Source organism: Sinocyclocheilus grahami, unplaced genomic scaffold (genome assembly GCF_001515645.1).
Source record: "Sinocyclocheilus grahami isolate Dianchi unplaced genomic scaffold, SAMN03320097.WGS_v1.1 scaffold3.1, whole genome shotgun sequence".
In the NCBI taxonomy this organism is placed as follows: Eukaryota; Metazoa; Chordata; class Actinopteri; order Cypriniformes; family Cyprinidae; genus Sinocyclocheilus; species Sinocyclocheilus grahami.
This window is the reverse complement of record NW_015505182.1, coordinates 3,992,417-4,008,246: the sequence shown is the minus strand read 5'-3', so window position 1 is coordinate 4,008,246 and position 15,830 is coordinate 3,992,417.

Sequence of the window (15,830 nt, the reverse complement as noted above, 5' to 3'; positions counted from 1 at the left end):
TATATATGAATGGGCTTTATACATTTCAAAATTGTAATTATATTTTGATATGAGGGAACATAACACATTATTAGCTATCTACTATGTTTGGACATGTTAATTTAATTGTCTTAAACCTCCTCATTCCAAACGTCAATGATTTCTTTTTTTTATTTAGGCTATATATTGATATATTATCTGCAACAATTTTGTTGTAAGGCTATACTTATAACCTATTGATTGGCCACTGTTCTTTTTTCTTTTGCTAGAAATAATATCAGATTTTGTTTTAGTTGTAGGCTACAGTGTTGACCTGAAATGTCTTTGTAGCCGATATCTGTCACGATAGAATGTTACTGTAGCCTATAGCCCATGTTTCTATTTATATACACAGTACATCTAAACATTTTATGTCAGAAAAATATTATTGCAGGTGTTTAAGTGATTTTTTTTTTCCATCTTGGAAATGAGGAGGATAATAGAAGAAGAATCTGAAATATTTGGAAGTTCAGGGAAACTTCCGTGGAAACTCCTCGAGTAAAAACGGCAATAAAAGCCGCTGCTAGTGATCGAGTGTGTCTGTGTCAGCCACTGCACTGGAGCAAGTTAGGGCATATCCTTGAGAAAGCACCTTAAGAAGACACGTTTAAGAGTTTACAGAAGACCTTTGGACTTTCTATTCCACCTTTTTACGGTTAATTATGTTGGGAATCTACATACAGGTGCAGTAAAATCTCGTTTAATAGCTGCGTGTGCTAACGGCAGGTAAACATTGACTGAGACAAACGAGGCGAAATCAAGGTAAGCTGTGGCTGTTTTTTCAAGCTTCTGTTCTTTTCCTTTTTATGCAAATAGCGAAGGCGTCCTCTACCAAATGCAAAGTTCTTAAAGTAGGTCAGTGGAATTAAGCAAAATGATTCTTTTTATAACCCAGAGAGCTGCCTACTTGGCATTTTGCCATCATAGGTTAGTTCGCGATAGTCTAAATCAATCGCAAACGACAGTCTAAAACCATATATTATATTTGTCCCTGAAACAGGTGTCTGAATATAAGTTGTTTTTACTAGCGAAGCTGCTTTTTGTAGTAATTGATGTCTAAAAACTGAATAACCTTAAATATTCGCAGTGTCTATTAAAATGTGCCAGTCTCATTTAAATATATTTTTAATAAGAAAGTTGACCGTGGTGTCACGTGTGACTTGCGCTGTGTACGTTACGTTGGCCCAATCATTGTAGTCCGCGATAACTGAATAAGGATTTTTAAAACTAATTTTTATAAAGAGCTTGTGCGGCTGTTCCGTTTATTTTTCGGTTGCCAGTTGCTTAAATTTAATCGATCTGAACGATTGTACTTTGTTTTTACATTTTTAATACAGATCAATGTTTGGGTTTCTCAGCCGCCGAGCGCCACCTACAACTATTAGCGTGCAACACATTGCCACCTAGTGGTTAAAAGAGTACATATCTTGCACATACAGCAGTGCAAATATCTTTTTATTCTTTCCTTAGATGTTTTGCGAATCTACTCTGTGGAGCATTGAATGTGAGGAGCATCTTCAGACAAACAGGGATCCCATATGCCTGGTGGAAATCTCATCGGGCAGATCTGTGTCCACGGAGGACATGAATGGAGAAGGGTGGATATCTGAATACCAGATGCCGTCCAAACAGGATCACAGGGTCATCAGTAAACCGCAAATGACAGCCAGGAGCCGAATCTTCCACTCTACAAAGTTCTGGACCTTCCTCCAGTTCAAGACATCCACACGAGCATGATGGGACATGTGACCTTCTGCTGTGTCAAAAAGACTTTTAAAAAGGACTTGCACGTTGAATATATTAACTTTTATGTTAATATATCATTACGTGAATTATATTTATTAAGGAGAAATTGCATGCTTGTTTTTTAGGCACATTTTTCTATATGTAAGGAGGAAGCTTTAAAAGGCTGTTGCTTTAAATTTCCACCAGAGGGCAGCGATAAGTCACTGCCACTATAATGAAACGTATATGTGTTGACAAGGTTTTGTTTGTCCAAATAGCTCTTTGTAGCATTTTCCTGTAGGGTAGAGCTTTGTCAGATCTGGCTGACTATAATTGTTTGTGAAAAAACACATTAAAACAAAAATTCAATAATAAGTGAACTTCTATCAAAGCTAAAGTTCAGCTAAAGGTTTCATTTCTCCTGCCACTTCAAAATGAATTAAAATGCACGATTACACAAATGATCTGAAATGTCACTTTAAGGTTTAATAATACATTTTTAAGTCAAGGTTAAAATGGCACCATTTTATACTGTATGGAGAATGTGATTTTATTAGTTACACTATGTATATATGTTTACAGCTGAATTTGAAATGCACTATACAAGTGTGTCAGATATGTGCATTTGTATATAATGTATTCTATATTGTGGTTTGGTGTTTTTAATAAAATGCTCAAATTGTGTCTTGCTTTCTCTTTGTCTGACAGACAAATATTCAAAGGTAAAAAAAAAACCTGTATGAACAAAGTAAAACACGGCATGTTTAATACATATAAATGAAAATATGTTATTGATTAGAATTTGCACATCAAGGATGGGAAAAAAATATGGCAGATCATTAAAAAGGGATTGAGGATGCCAGATTCAATCCATAAGGGGTTTGTTTGTTCGGCCCAAGGACTCGGGATACAAAGTGCCCCCTCTGATCATTTGCATTGAGGCCTTGAAAGAGCTCTGATCCGAACACACACAATCCTCTGCCATGATCTAATTAGTCTACATCCAAAACCTGTTTGTCACTTTTAACTTCTTATGCAGCCCTCATTAAATCAAATGATGGGAGAAAAATAATTGAACAAGTAATCACAAAGAAACAGCATTCATATGGAGGGCATTTACATCTCTCCTCTGGCTTGCTGACCTGTCTCTGCATATTGAGAAAGGGGAAGGGATTTATTTATCATGAAGAAAACTTTGGAATAATGACTCCAGCAAAGAAAAGATCCAAGGATGTGTTTAGAATGGAACTGGCATAAGGATAAGCCAGCTCGTAAACCTCTGGTGAAATGTCGTTTGCTGTTGTTTTATAGGTAGAGACCCTCACAGAAACCTCTCCTGCTTTGTTTCTTGTCAGAAACTGAGAAACAAAATAGTTACAATCACCGTAAATAATGGTAGCGCCATTAACATACAGTTTCATGTTATTTAACGACATTTAACAACATATAATTTTATATGCCGAACCAAGGAGAGTACCTAGACAAATTTGAAATGCTGACAACTAAACACTATCGTAACTGTTTAGGCTAGTAAAGGACATCATAATGGTAGGCCCTATACTTGATAATCGATAACTTAACTTTATAGTCATGAACACATTTTTTAAACACTTATAATATTTTAAACCTTTGCTATTCCTCAACTCTTTTACTGTGCAGTGAAATTCACTTTAAAGATTAATTTTTCTTTCCTAAAAATATGTCGGAAAACAAAGAATTTTAAAATGAAAATGACATGAAATTACCATTATAACCAGTAGATGGCAGCAGAGGATGACTCATTAGCTCAGTTGCCATTTCAACTCCCTAGATTTTTTTGTTTTGTTTTGTTTTTACGTCTTGCTTTCGGATTTATTATAAAATGACTATTATAAGAATTTTTGGGAATTTTATGTAATGAAGTATGCTGTATAGCAAGTGCAGGAAGTCACAAAGTCTCATGTCATTTAAAAAATAAATACATAAGTCCAGAAACCAACAACCTATAAGGGTTATTTATTTAAATATTTAACCAGGTAACTACAATTTCAATAAGTTGATTATTAATTAAATAATACATTAAATATATTTAAATATTTATAAACTAAATTTTTTAAGTTTTATCTTTAACTGTAGAAGCTGCTAAATATATTCAGCCAACACAGACTTGTTGCTGATGCAGCTTTGTTAGAGCTACTCTGAATTTAGTCTGCATCACTTAATGCACAGCTTTATTTTAACTCTGGCTGGTCAGATGTTTTTTTTCACTGTCAATCACAGCAATGACTCGCGGAACAATTTAGCAGATTTACTCACATAATTATTTACACTTGTGTTTGTCATTCCTGAAACAGTATATGTGAACTTTTGGTCCTCTTAGATAAGCAAAAGTTTTCTTCAAATTGTGAATGGATTATGTTGAGAAACTGAGCAAAGGGCGCTCCCCTTGTATTTTGACACAGTTGACTGAAAATGACTGAGCTGGCTTATATAAAAACCAGGAAGTAACAGTGCATGTAATCCATTACGGCACTGCATAAACGCAGCTTTTGATGCTAGTTGTGAGTGGTTGCCAGGGTTGTCTATGTGGTTGCTAAGGTTTTCTGAGTGATTTTGTAGCATATTGCTATGCGGTTGCTTGGGTGTTCTGAGTGGCTGTTTACTGGCCAAAACTTAAGTCAAAACCCAAAGAATAAGTAATAATTGTAGTGTCTCCTAATTAAATGTTCTATTATGAATATTTAATTGTTATTACAACTGAAGCAAGTACTTTTGAACATATCGCTCTAAATGAACATGCAACAAAACATGGCAACAACAACAAACAAGGCATGACAGCATGTTTAAGACTCGCTGATGGCTTTTGAAAGTTGTATGTTCATTGGAGGCAGTGAATGTCCTTTGAGGATTCAGATACTCAAGCACAAAAGTCCAGCCTTGATCCCAAGGGGATACTTACAATTTCCTTTGGACTACATTGGCAATCCAGTGAGACCACAAAGACCAGCAGCATGAAGGAAATTAGGCTACTGAGAAAATAATTCAGAGAGGAAACGTCTGAGCCTTCAACGTGACCCATCTGGCAAAAAAAAACCAAGTGTCTTTAATAGGTTCATAAAGTAATTTCCGAGACATAAGATGATATTAACGCAAAGGTGAGGAGAGCAAGGACAGAAGACCTCAAATCAAACTGAAGGACAGCTTTTTCATTCTTCTCATTACAGCCGCATGTTTTCTTTCTCTCCTCTGTCAAATCGAGCCTTTGATGCACCTGAAAAGAGAAACAGACTCATTAAAAGTTTTTTTCCCTTAAACTGTCAATTTTCTGTTTGCCGGCTCCGTCTACAATGCATTTGTCCTGAGGGATATATGAGTATATTCAAAGCTACCTGTACAGTATAGAGGCACTTTCTTCAAGGAGAATTTAATCAAAACTCTTGCTGTATTTATTTCCATGCCTTCGTTTTTATGAGAGAGTGAAAGAGAGAGAATATGAATATAGAAAAAAGCCTTTGAATAAAGACCTATGTAATATCATATCAGTTAATCATGTTACTGTTCGATACAAAGCTCCCCCTCCGTCAGCGGCCAGCCTTGACCTTGTCCATCCTTATTCATATCCTCAGTTCAGCAAATGAGTTTTATTACAGGTGACAGCTCAGATTAATGTTTCCGAGATGCAGGCAGAGACAAAAGAGAGAGACTACGTTTAGATGTCATGTTTGGGCCTGTGCTCCGTTGGTCGGATCAGACAAGTCTGAGACACGTGAAACAGATTCTTTAAAATGGAAATGAAATCAAAATGGATAATATTTAGTTTCTTAATATACAGTCCTGGTCTTATCATGCATGATCAGCCATTGAAATGAATGTGAATGGACAGCTTCCTCCAGTTATATGTTAAGAAAGATTAGCATTTTTTTTTCAGCTGTTTTCAGCATTGATAATAATCAGAAAAAATATGTTTCTTGAACATATTAAAAGGATTTCTGAAGGATCATGTGACACAGGAGTAATAGTGTTACAGAGCTGACGAGACATGAGACGTGCGGATCCATCTGCAAGGCTTTATTGTGGAGAAGACAGAGACGTGGTCATGAAGCAGGCAGGGTCAAACAGAGGCAGACAGGTATATGGTGGGCAAGACACAAGAACAGTCCTAGGGCTAGCGTGGTGGCCGAGTATTCTGTTACAGAGCTGACGAGACGCGAGACAGAGTCAGAAGGGGCAAGACTAAGGGAGAAGCCCAGGAAACCAGGCGAAGATCAGAAACCGGGAAAACAGCTAGGGCATGCAACAGTGTGTAGTGCGAGAGTCAATGAATAGGAAAGTTCGTGGACCGGATTCGTGACAAATAGCTGCTGAAAATTCAGATTTGCCATCAATGTAAAAAAATTAAATATGAAAATATTTGTTATTTAATTCTAATAGTATTTTATTATATATTTGTTTTTACATAAATTCTTAAATTATACATTGTAAGTAAATTAATACATACAGGTTCACATCTTCAAGTACAAATGTAAAGACAGTGCATCTGTTTCTACACTTTACATCTGTGTTTCTGCAGACGTGGAGCACACTTTTATTTGTAATTACATCAGCAGAAGACACAGCAGAAAATGGAGGAAAAAAAGGAGAAGAAACTGAAGTGTAGATTATCCTGCCAGCTGACATTGAGAAGTGCAAGAACAAAGCACACACTTTCTTAGTCAATGAGGACTTCAAGGCTCTCTCTGCAACCGTGTTAGACCTTCACTATAGGGCGGCCTTGAGACAAAGGATTATCCAGGTCTCACTGTAAAATACATCAAGATCTAACTCCAAAAAATGTCCCTGCATGCACTTCGGTGAAGGAAGTCATTACAGTACTAGCATTAGCATTAAACTGCTAAAACTTTATTTTGATGGTCCGCCATCAAACATGCTACCTTTCCGTCTGTAAGTAACTTAAAGGTGACATATCATGAAAACTTTTTCCAAGTTTAAGTGCTGTAATCGGGTCCCCGGTGCATCTACCAACCCAGAAAACATTTTTTGGTAAGCCTTTCTCAGCAAGATTGTGAAAAAACAAGCCGCTCAGATTTCAGAGTTAGTCAACATAGTTTTGAGAGTTAGTCAACATAGTTACTTATAGTTAGCATAATGTCTAAAACGGACTATCAAAAATAAAGTGTAACTCACTTTTATAAATTAAATTGGTTATAATGAATGTTTAAAACGGTGAAAAAATATATAATTACATATTGTTATATAATATTATTTTATGTTTATAATTAATATATTTTTGCATTATTAATATTGGTAGGGTTGCATAGCTATCTTATATATATATATATTCTCTCTCTCTCTCTCTCTCTCTCTCTCTCTATATATATATATATACAAATCATAGTGTTTCCATTCATCATATAAATTCTATTTAATTGTTTCTCCACCCATAATCCTATCTTCTCTCCTCTCCACAGCAGCATATCTCCACCCATAATTTAGGCTTTTATGCAAACATGACCCTGTTTTACTCACCTGTGAAGGCAACGTATACATGCCCTGCTTAAACAAGCCTTACAAAGGGTGATGAAAGTGTCATAAATCATAGAGAGATGGGCATTCATCTCTCTGCAAATAGCCCGCTCCCTCCTCCTATATATATATATACAAATCATAGTGTTTCCATACATCATATAAATTCTATTTAATTGTTTCTCCACCCATAATCCTATCTTCTCTCCTCTCCACAGCAGCATATCTCCACCCATAATTTAGGCTTTTATGCAAACATGACCCTGTTTTACTCACCTGTGAAGGCAACGTATACATGCCCTGCTTAAACAAGCCTTACAAAGGGTGATGAAAGTGTCATAAATCATAGAGAGATGGGCATTCATCTCTCTGCAAATAGCCCGCTCCCTCCTCCTCTCTCAATTACAACCCTACAGAACATAAATTAATATGTAAAATTGTTAGACCGTGGTGGCAGAGTTGCAGCAGTTAAGGTCACAGCTATCAATCTCCAGCGGGCGGAGCGGCACCCACTGACAGATTTTCCACCCGCAGAGACGGCTCGGTGATTGAAAGGCACAGAGCCAGATGAACTGTGGGTAACCTGGCTCACCTACAGTATACCTGAGAACAAGGGAGCAGAAAGACAGAGAGGATACAGAACGGATTAAACACAGTGATAGAAAAGACGAAATGAGATCTTTAAAAGGACAGTCCACCCAAAAATGAAAATTCTGTTTGTTTATCTTCATGTCATTCCTGTAAGACTTTCTTTCTTCTGTGGAACACAAAAGAAGATATGATGGAAACAAAATAGTTTTGGGTCCCATTGACTTCGGGTATTTTTGTTTGAACATAAATGTGCATTGGCAGTGTGAGTACACAGCCACCCTATAATGATAAAAATCCACCTGCTCCTTTTTTAAATCCCCATAAATCATGAGCAGTGTCTCAGAACAAGCCATTTGCAGAATCTGTACATTGTGACATCACTTTGCACAGGCCCTGCCCACGACTGTTGACGGAGATTGCTGCATTAGCAGAGACCCCGCCCTGAGTGGGACACAATCCTCCATGTTTATCTGCACGCTAGAGCATTTAAAAGCAGCATTCAAGTAAGAAATGTCTTCTTATTAGAGTTACAGAAATTATTCATTCAAGAGCAGTGAATGATTTTCTGTTTTTATTTTACTGGTTGGGTCATAGACAGCAGAAGGTACTGTATATTACACTGCTGTCACTTCATACACAGATCTAATATAAACATGCGATTCCTTTCCCAGCTATTTATCTTCACAGACATAACCAACTATGTTTTTGTAACTTATGTGTGTTTGAACATAAACTTGTGTGTATTTGACAGTTTAGGTGCAATAAGACATGAAAGAAATCTTAGTTTAGTACTCACAGGCCATGTGACAGCCGCTTTCTGTGTGCGTGCTTAGGATGTGTGCGCTCTGAAAACCATATATCAGAAGTTGAAACTTATGATATGGCTTTAAAAAGCATTGATTTCAGCGTGATAGACATTATAATCAAAACCAAACAGATGTTCTGAAATAACAGAATTGTATGTAATACGTGGAAGGCCTGGTCTCTAATACATAAGATAGAGGGCAGGGCAGACTTGTCTTCTTCTCTAACTCTCATTTACAATAACCCAGAGTTTTTGCCTAGTCTCTCAAATAATAAAATGGGATAGTCTCCCAGACTTTGTGATTTGAGTTCTTTAATGTCTTTTGAAGATTTGGTTATAAAATATAAGCGGCCCAGATTTAATTTCTTTAGATTTCTTCAAATAAGGGAATATATTTTTAAAAGTAATATATTGTAACTCCTCCACGTCAGTTATAAAGAAGATTCTGCTGAATCCACCGTCATGTAAGCAGATCACATACTTTTATAATGCCCTTTGCTCGTACGAAGTGGTGAACACCCAGGATCTTAGAAGATTATGAGAGGCGGAGTTTCAATTGACCATCACAGAGGAGGAATGGGAACTGGTCTGGAGTCAGGCAAATAAGATCTCTATTTGCAATAGTGCCAAAGCTATTCAGCGCAGGATTGTGCATAGATTGCATATCACGCCGCTTCTTAGAAGCAAGTTTGACTCAAGCAATTCACCATTATGTGTTAAATGTAAGGTGGAAGTGGGAGATTACACCCATTTATTATAGAACTGTCCAGTAATTAGAGCGTATTGGTCAAAAGTTGCTATTTGTATGAGCTGTATGTTTGGACTTGAGCTACAGTTGAACCCCTTGTCTTTGATTTTGGGTCTCCCAGTTGGACACTTGCTGAACAAATTCAACAGTCGTCTATTTGACATTCTAGCCTTTGCTGCAAGAAAAAAATATTTGAACTTGGATCAGAGACAAACATCAATCCTCGAAAGGATGGCACAAGATTATTAAGCAAATGATTCCCTTAGAATTCTTAACTTGTTTTACTCATATGTCTACTGAAGCTTTTCCTCAAGTTTGGACTCCATACTTGGATTGTATCGATGTTTCTTTAAGTAATATTTTGAGGTTTGGTATGTCATAATGCACTTTATTATTATTATTATTTATTTTTTATCACTAGCATTGTAAAAGATGGGCATTGTTTGTTAGTTGGTTATGTTTATGTTATAAGTGGTTGAAATGTTGATAAAAAGATGCAATAAAAAAATTATATAATAAATGATCTGTGGGGTAAACTTCACAGACACCTGAGGACAACTGAGACTTACATTGCATCTTGTAAAAATGGGCATAATTGACATTTTTTTTATCAACTGGCTCCAGCTAAAACTATCTACATTCAAATATCTGACAATATAAATACACATGAAGCTTAAATGGAAATATAAGCTTGTATCTTTAAAAGAGAACTTGCTACTATGTTCTATGTTATTTTTCCACTTCTGTTGCTAAGTCTTTGCACTTCAAAATTACATAAAAGTTCAAATAGATAAATTTGTTAAATGATTCTCAATTATTTTTCACCATTTCTATTTGAGTACAGGTTTTGCATTTTTCAATATCAAGAGTATTGTAATTAGCAATTCTGAAGTGGATTTGCCATATGTGACAGGCAGCATTATTTCAAGTTTCTAAATCCCTTAAGACATGACTGTGTTTAAATTAATTGTACATCATAAAAGCATTCCGAGATTTGAGAAGTGGCCTGCATCTCCTGCGATGCATCAGAGTCACCCCCGTAAAAACTCACCATTCAAATGAATGCATGGCTCAGACAAACTGTTTTATTACACTGAGAAAATTAGAATAAATTATTCACATGGCCTTGGTTATGTGTTTTGTTTGTGTGTGTCATCTATCATTTACTAATTAGGGTCGATTGGAGCCAGAAAATATGAAGAAAGCAAGGACCTTTCTGTTATGGATGCTGTGTTTTCATATGGAGACATCTTTTTCTTTTTCCTTTTTCTGTGAATATTGTAGTTAATTCCCATTAACTTTTTCTTTTCATAATTCAGTACTCAGACAAAAATGTATCCACTTTTTTATGAAAGTGACTATGTAAGTGATATTCACTAAATGAAATGACTAATTGCAGCATTCTGTTTATTTTTTGTACTGTACATATACAAAAGAAAATTTAGTTTGAGGAATATGTGTTTACAATTTATAATTTAGTTTTTGAATCAGAATTAAATACACTTTTAAAATAAGAACTTTAATTCAACCCAAAAATTATCCTCAACAACTCACCCTCATTTTGTTCCAAACCCACATGCTGTATATATTTTTCTGTACAGTGTAAAAGAAAAAAATAGAAAAATCTTAACATAGCTCTTTTCCCTAATTCATATTGACTATTAAGCACCAAACCAAAAAGCATTATAAAAGCAGTCAATGAAACATAACCATATAAAGCCTTCTGCATTATCTTTGATATGCACATTTCTAACTTTTCAGAAAACCTATTGTTGTCTCTTTTTTAGCCCCCCTTTAGTTGGTTGTACGTTTGTCTTTTTGCTGTGAAATCTTAGAGATTTTTATGAGGTAAACATAAGAATAATTCTTTATTGTTAGTCATTTTTAAGATGACCACTTACTGGATTGAAGCAACTAGAATTTTCTTTTTTTAGAAAAATCATGTTAAAATGTATCAGATACATCAGATACATCAGGTCTTTAAGGAATGCTTATTTGTACATCTCTCAATCCTCATTGTATTGTATTGTATTGCATTGCATTATATGTTTCCCCCACAATGATTAAAAACTACAGTGATCATAAGCATTTAAATATTATCTTACGAAAATATATTATTGGGAGATATAGAGTGACAACCGATATATCTATGCAGTTTTTGTAAGTAGTCTGCTATACAGTTAATATTTCATTGATTTACATTATAACAGATCAGAATTTCATCTTACTTTTGACCATATAAATACCAGCAACTGCACCAAATTGCATACTTTCTCGAAAAGTTCAATAGTCTCTTCAATTAAAAAAAAAATCTAGTTTTCTGACTATTATTTCATATCAGGCTTTACAGGTTAAATATACACTGAAGTTTAAGTATTCGTTTCTAACACGTGCCATAGGTGCTGTCTTTACATAAAGATTTACATAAATTACTGAGCGAATGTATGGCTTCAGAAGACTTGTATTGCACACAAGTGTTGCATTATATTCAATTTTTTGGTCTAAATATCGTTTGCCCTTGCCTGAAGGTGACGTGAAGCAAGTTTTTCTACTTTCAGTTCATCAAGTGAATTATGTTTCCATTGTTACATCTTCAGTTAGAAAGACAATGCCAAGGCCAAGCTTTCAATCTCTTATACCAAGACCTAGAGCAGCAGAAAAAGGCTCCAATAATAATTTTTTTTCAAAGAGCCACACAAAAGCCAGAAGAAGGGCATGCAATGCGCACTCGACGAGGCCTCTGGGTTGTGCAAAGGAAGAAAAGGTCCATTTACTCAACTTTGAATTGACAGTTCCTTCTTGTATACACACTCGCATACAAACACAACACATCACTCAACCTGTGCGCTCCCAGAGCTAACCCTGATGGTCCATTAAAGGACAGAAGCCAACAGGCCAGGTCATTAAGCCAGTGGACGTGTGGGTGCCGGCCAAAGTGTGTTAGTGGTTGAGGGAGGGACTTGTGTGTTTGGCATTTGTTCCTTTATGTTCTGTGAACAGAGCGACCTTGTGCTTGTATGCTTGTGTGCTGACCTTGGCTAACCCTGATGGTCCATTAAAGGACAGAAGCCAACAGGCCAGGTCATTAAGCCAGTGGACGTGTGGGTGCCGGCCAAAGTGTGTTAGTGGTTGAGGGAGGGACTTGTGTGTTTGGCATCTGTTCCTTTATGTTCTGTGAACAGAGCGACCTTGTGCTTGTATGCTTGTGTGCTGACCTTGAGCTAGGCTGAAACAGCAGACACTGCTGCTTCTGAACGACCCTGAAAACCAGTGTGTGCGTAAGTGCGTGTGTATATGAGAAAGAGAGAGAGAGAGAGAGAGAAAGAGAGAGTACTGAGAGAAATATCAGAGCAGCTTTCAAGCTCTTAGCTTTCAGAGAAACACTTTCAATGTCTCAGGGTTGCAGTAAACTTCCAACAATCACACCAAGAGTAAACCTGTTCACATCTTTATCACACTGCAACATTTATAACACTACACTATATAGTAGTAGTGGTTCTCAACTGGTGAATCATGATCCAAAATTGGGTCACTAGTCTGTTCTGATGGGGCCATGAATGACAGGATTTTAAAAAATCAGCATAATCATGCTTAATTATAGGATAGCAAAATAAATAGGCTTGTCAGCTTCTAAAAAAAGGAAGAAAATGCTTTATATATATATATATATATTGTTATGGATGTCAATCATTTTGCAAATTGTTATAGGCCTGTGCAGTTCATGGTAATATGACACTTTTTTTGTCCTATATGTATTCATTTATTTACATTAAAATGCAATTCATATATAAATATATATATATATATATATATATGTGTGTGTGTGTGTGTGTGTGTGTGTGAATTCAAAAATGTATAAAAAATGTTGGGTTGATGCATCTGTCCTGCACTGTAAATACAAAATAAATAAATACAGATGATAAATAAATACAGATGATTGGAATATGTTTTGCAAGAACATACTATTTCAGTATTTCTGTTTTTTTTTAAATCCTTTTTAATTGAATATGTTGCTTGCCATTTCTTTCTAATTATTTGTAAATCCTAGTACTGTGAACCTATCCTACACATTTCTTTTTTTTTAGTGTGATATCATGGGGAAAAAATTGTATTATGTACTTTGGCATCATCAATATCTTAACAAAACTGCTTTACTGCTTATTAAAATTTGAAAAACTTTTCACATTTGTAAAAACAAATGCTTTAAAAAAAAACTTTGTAAAAAGATATTTTTAAAAATTCATAAATTTATTTCTCACATTTATTCAAGGTGTGAAGAAAATATATTGAAAATCTGTCTTATTTTCACTAGATAGTCAGTTAAAAGTTTTATTTAAAATGGTATAACAGCTTATAATTGTATAAGTTTACATAGGCTTCATAAATTAAATTTTTCAATCCTTTTCAAATGAACAAGGTTTATCCTTCCGTTTCTTTACTGTGGACACTCTTATAAATCATTGACCCAATAAATATAAATAATAATACATTTTAAAATATAAAAAAATAAATACATTTAAATTGTTTGAGATTTTTGCACCATGGCTATCCTTGTTCAGTGCACCAGGTCCCCATCAATCTCTTTGAGATCTTGCCCTGAACATCCCTGTGATCTTCTTATCGCACCTCTACTTGAATTACTCATGTCATGTTCGGAAGCGAGGTGACTGACAGCACTGACCTCTTATCGGTGTCGGTAAAGAAGGAGGCGACCAAAGTGCTACTGGTCTTTTCACAGTCACTGCCCTCTAGAATAATGCTCTTTTTGCACAGCGACCGCACCTTGCAGATTGGCCAGCCAAGACAAACAAAGCGAAGGGCTGCAGTTTATTTATTTGCTGAGAATAATTACAGGTTAATGGACGGAGGTCAGCGCTCAATGTTTTTATCATGTTAATGAGGTTGTAGGAAGTTGTACCTCATGCAGTAAGAGAGGCACGAAAAATAACCTGTATAGAACAGTACATCGGTTTTATACAACAGTTGTATAATCAAGAACCTACAGTAATATCGAGTGACTAAAGCCCGGTTCAGACTACAGAATTTTTTTGTTTGTTAGGACAGTCACTCCCTGCGTTCCATTCGGAGGAGCTCATCCCTATGTCCTGTCCCTTCAAAGGGTTTACCGTCTAGACTGAGAGCTTTGAATGGTTGAAGGGTGTAGGGGACCAAACAACTGTTTCTTGAAATGCCCTTCTGCGTCATCCTCCCGTGCCCTCATCCAACACACTTAGTGAACCTGATAATCTGATAAATCACTACATCACGTTATTTTTGTGGCTTTTAGTTTATGTGTCAACTTTGATGCCATAAAACTTATCCTCCTAAAATCTTGTCATGTCATGAAAATCATGTCGAGAACACAAATTAAGATATTTTGATGCAATCCGAGAGCTCTCTGACCCTTTAAAGACAGCAACATAACTGTAATGTTCCCAGGTCCAGAAATGTAGCAAGGACATCGGTAAAATATTCCATGTGACATCAGGGGTTCAACCATAATTTTACAAAGCTACGAGAATACTTTTTGTGCATAAATGTTACGACCCTGTTTGGGGACCAACACAAGAAAGCCGCAACAAATACCACAGTGGCCAGGGCAAAAAGTTAAAGTTTTATTGTACGGGTAAAAGAATAACCAAAAATAGAAAACAGCAAGAAATCTATTTAAACATAAACAAATCATAAATAAAGACTGGTGAGCTAACGTCTCTAGGTTACGTATGTAAACATGGTTCCCTGAGGGAACGAGATGCTGTGTCGAGTCGCTTTGGGAACGCCTTTGCGTGACCGCGTTCTGAAGCACATGTCAAATCAGTCCAATGGAGCAGCGAGACGTCACAAGCGGGGTGACGTAAGCAACAGTAAGTATAAAAGCGCATCCAGCAGAGCGCAAACCAGCTTCGATGAAGTAGCGCCTGCAGGGATGCAGGAAGTATGGCAAAGAGACGCAGCGTCTCGTTCCCTCGGGGAACCATGGTTACATACATAACCTAGAGACGTTCCCCTTCAGGAACTCGAGCTGTGTCGAGTCGCTTTGGGAACGAGAATACCCACTGCGCCATACTACCAAGTCCCTGCCGGTGTGTGCATCTTGCGAGCACATCACGAAGAGAGAACTTGGGAACCTGGGGTAGATGCCAGGTCTAGGTTGTAAAAAATGGACAAAAGTGTGTGGAGAGGACCAGCCCGCCGCAGCACAAACGTCCTGCAAGGCCACACCCAAGTTGAAAGCCTTGGAGGCCGCCATACTCCTGGTCGAGTGCGCTCTGACCCCCATAGGTGACGGGAGGCCAGAGGACTCGTAGGCTAGTGAGATGGCCTCGACCACCCACCTACTCATAGTCTGCTTGGTCGCCGGAAATCCCTTCTTGGCGGACCAAAACAAACAAAAAGCTGATCTGCCTTACGCCACGGGGCAGCTCTGTGTGCGTAAGCGTC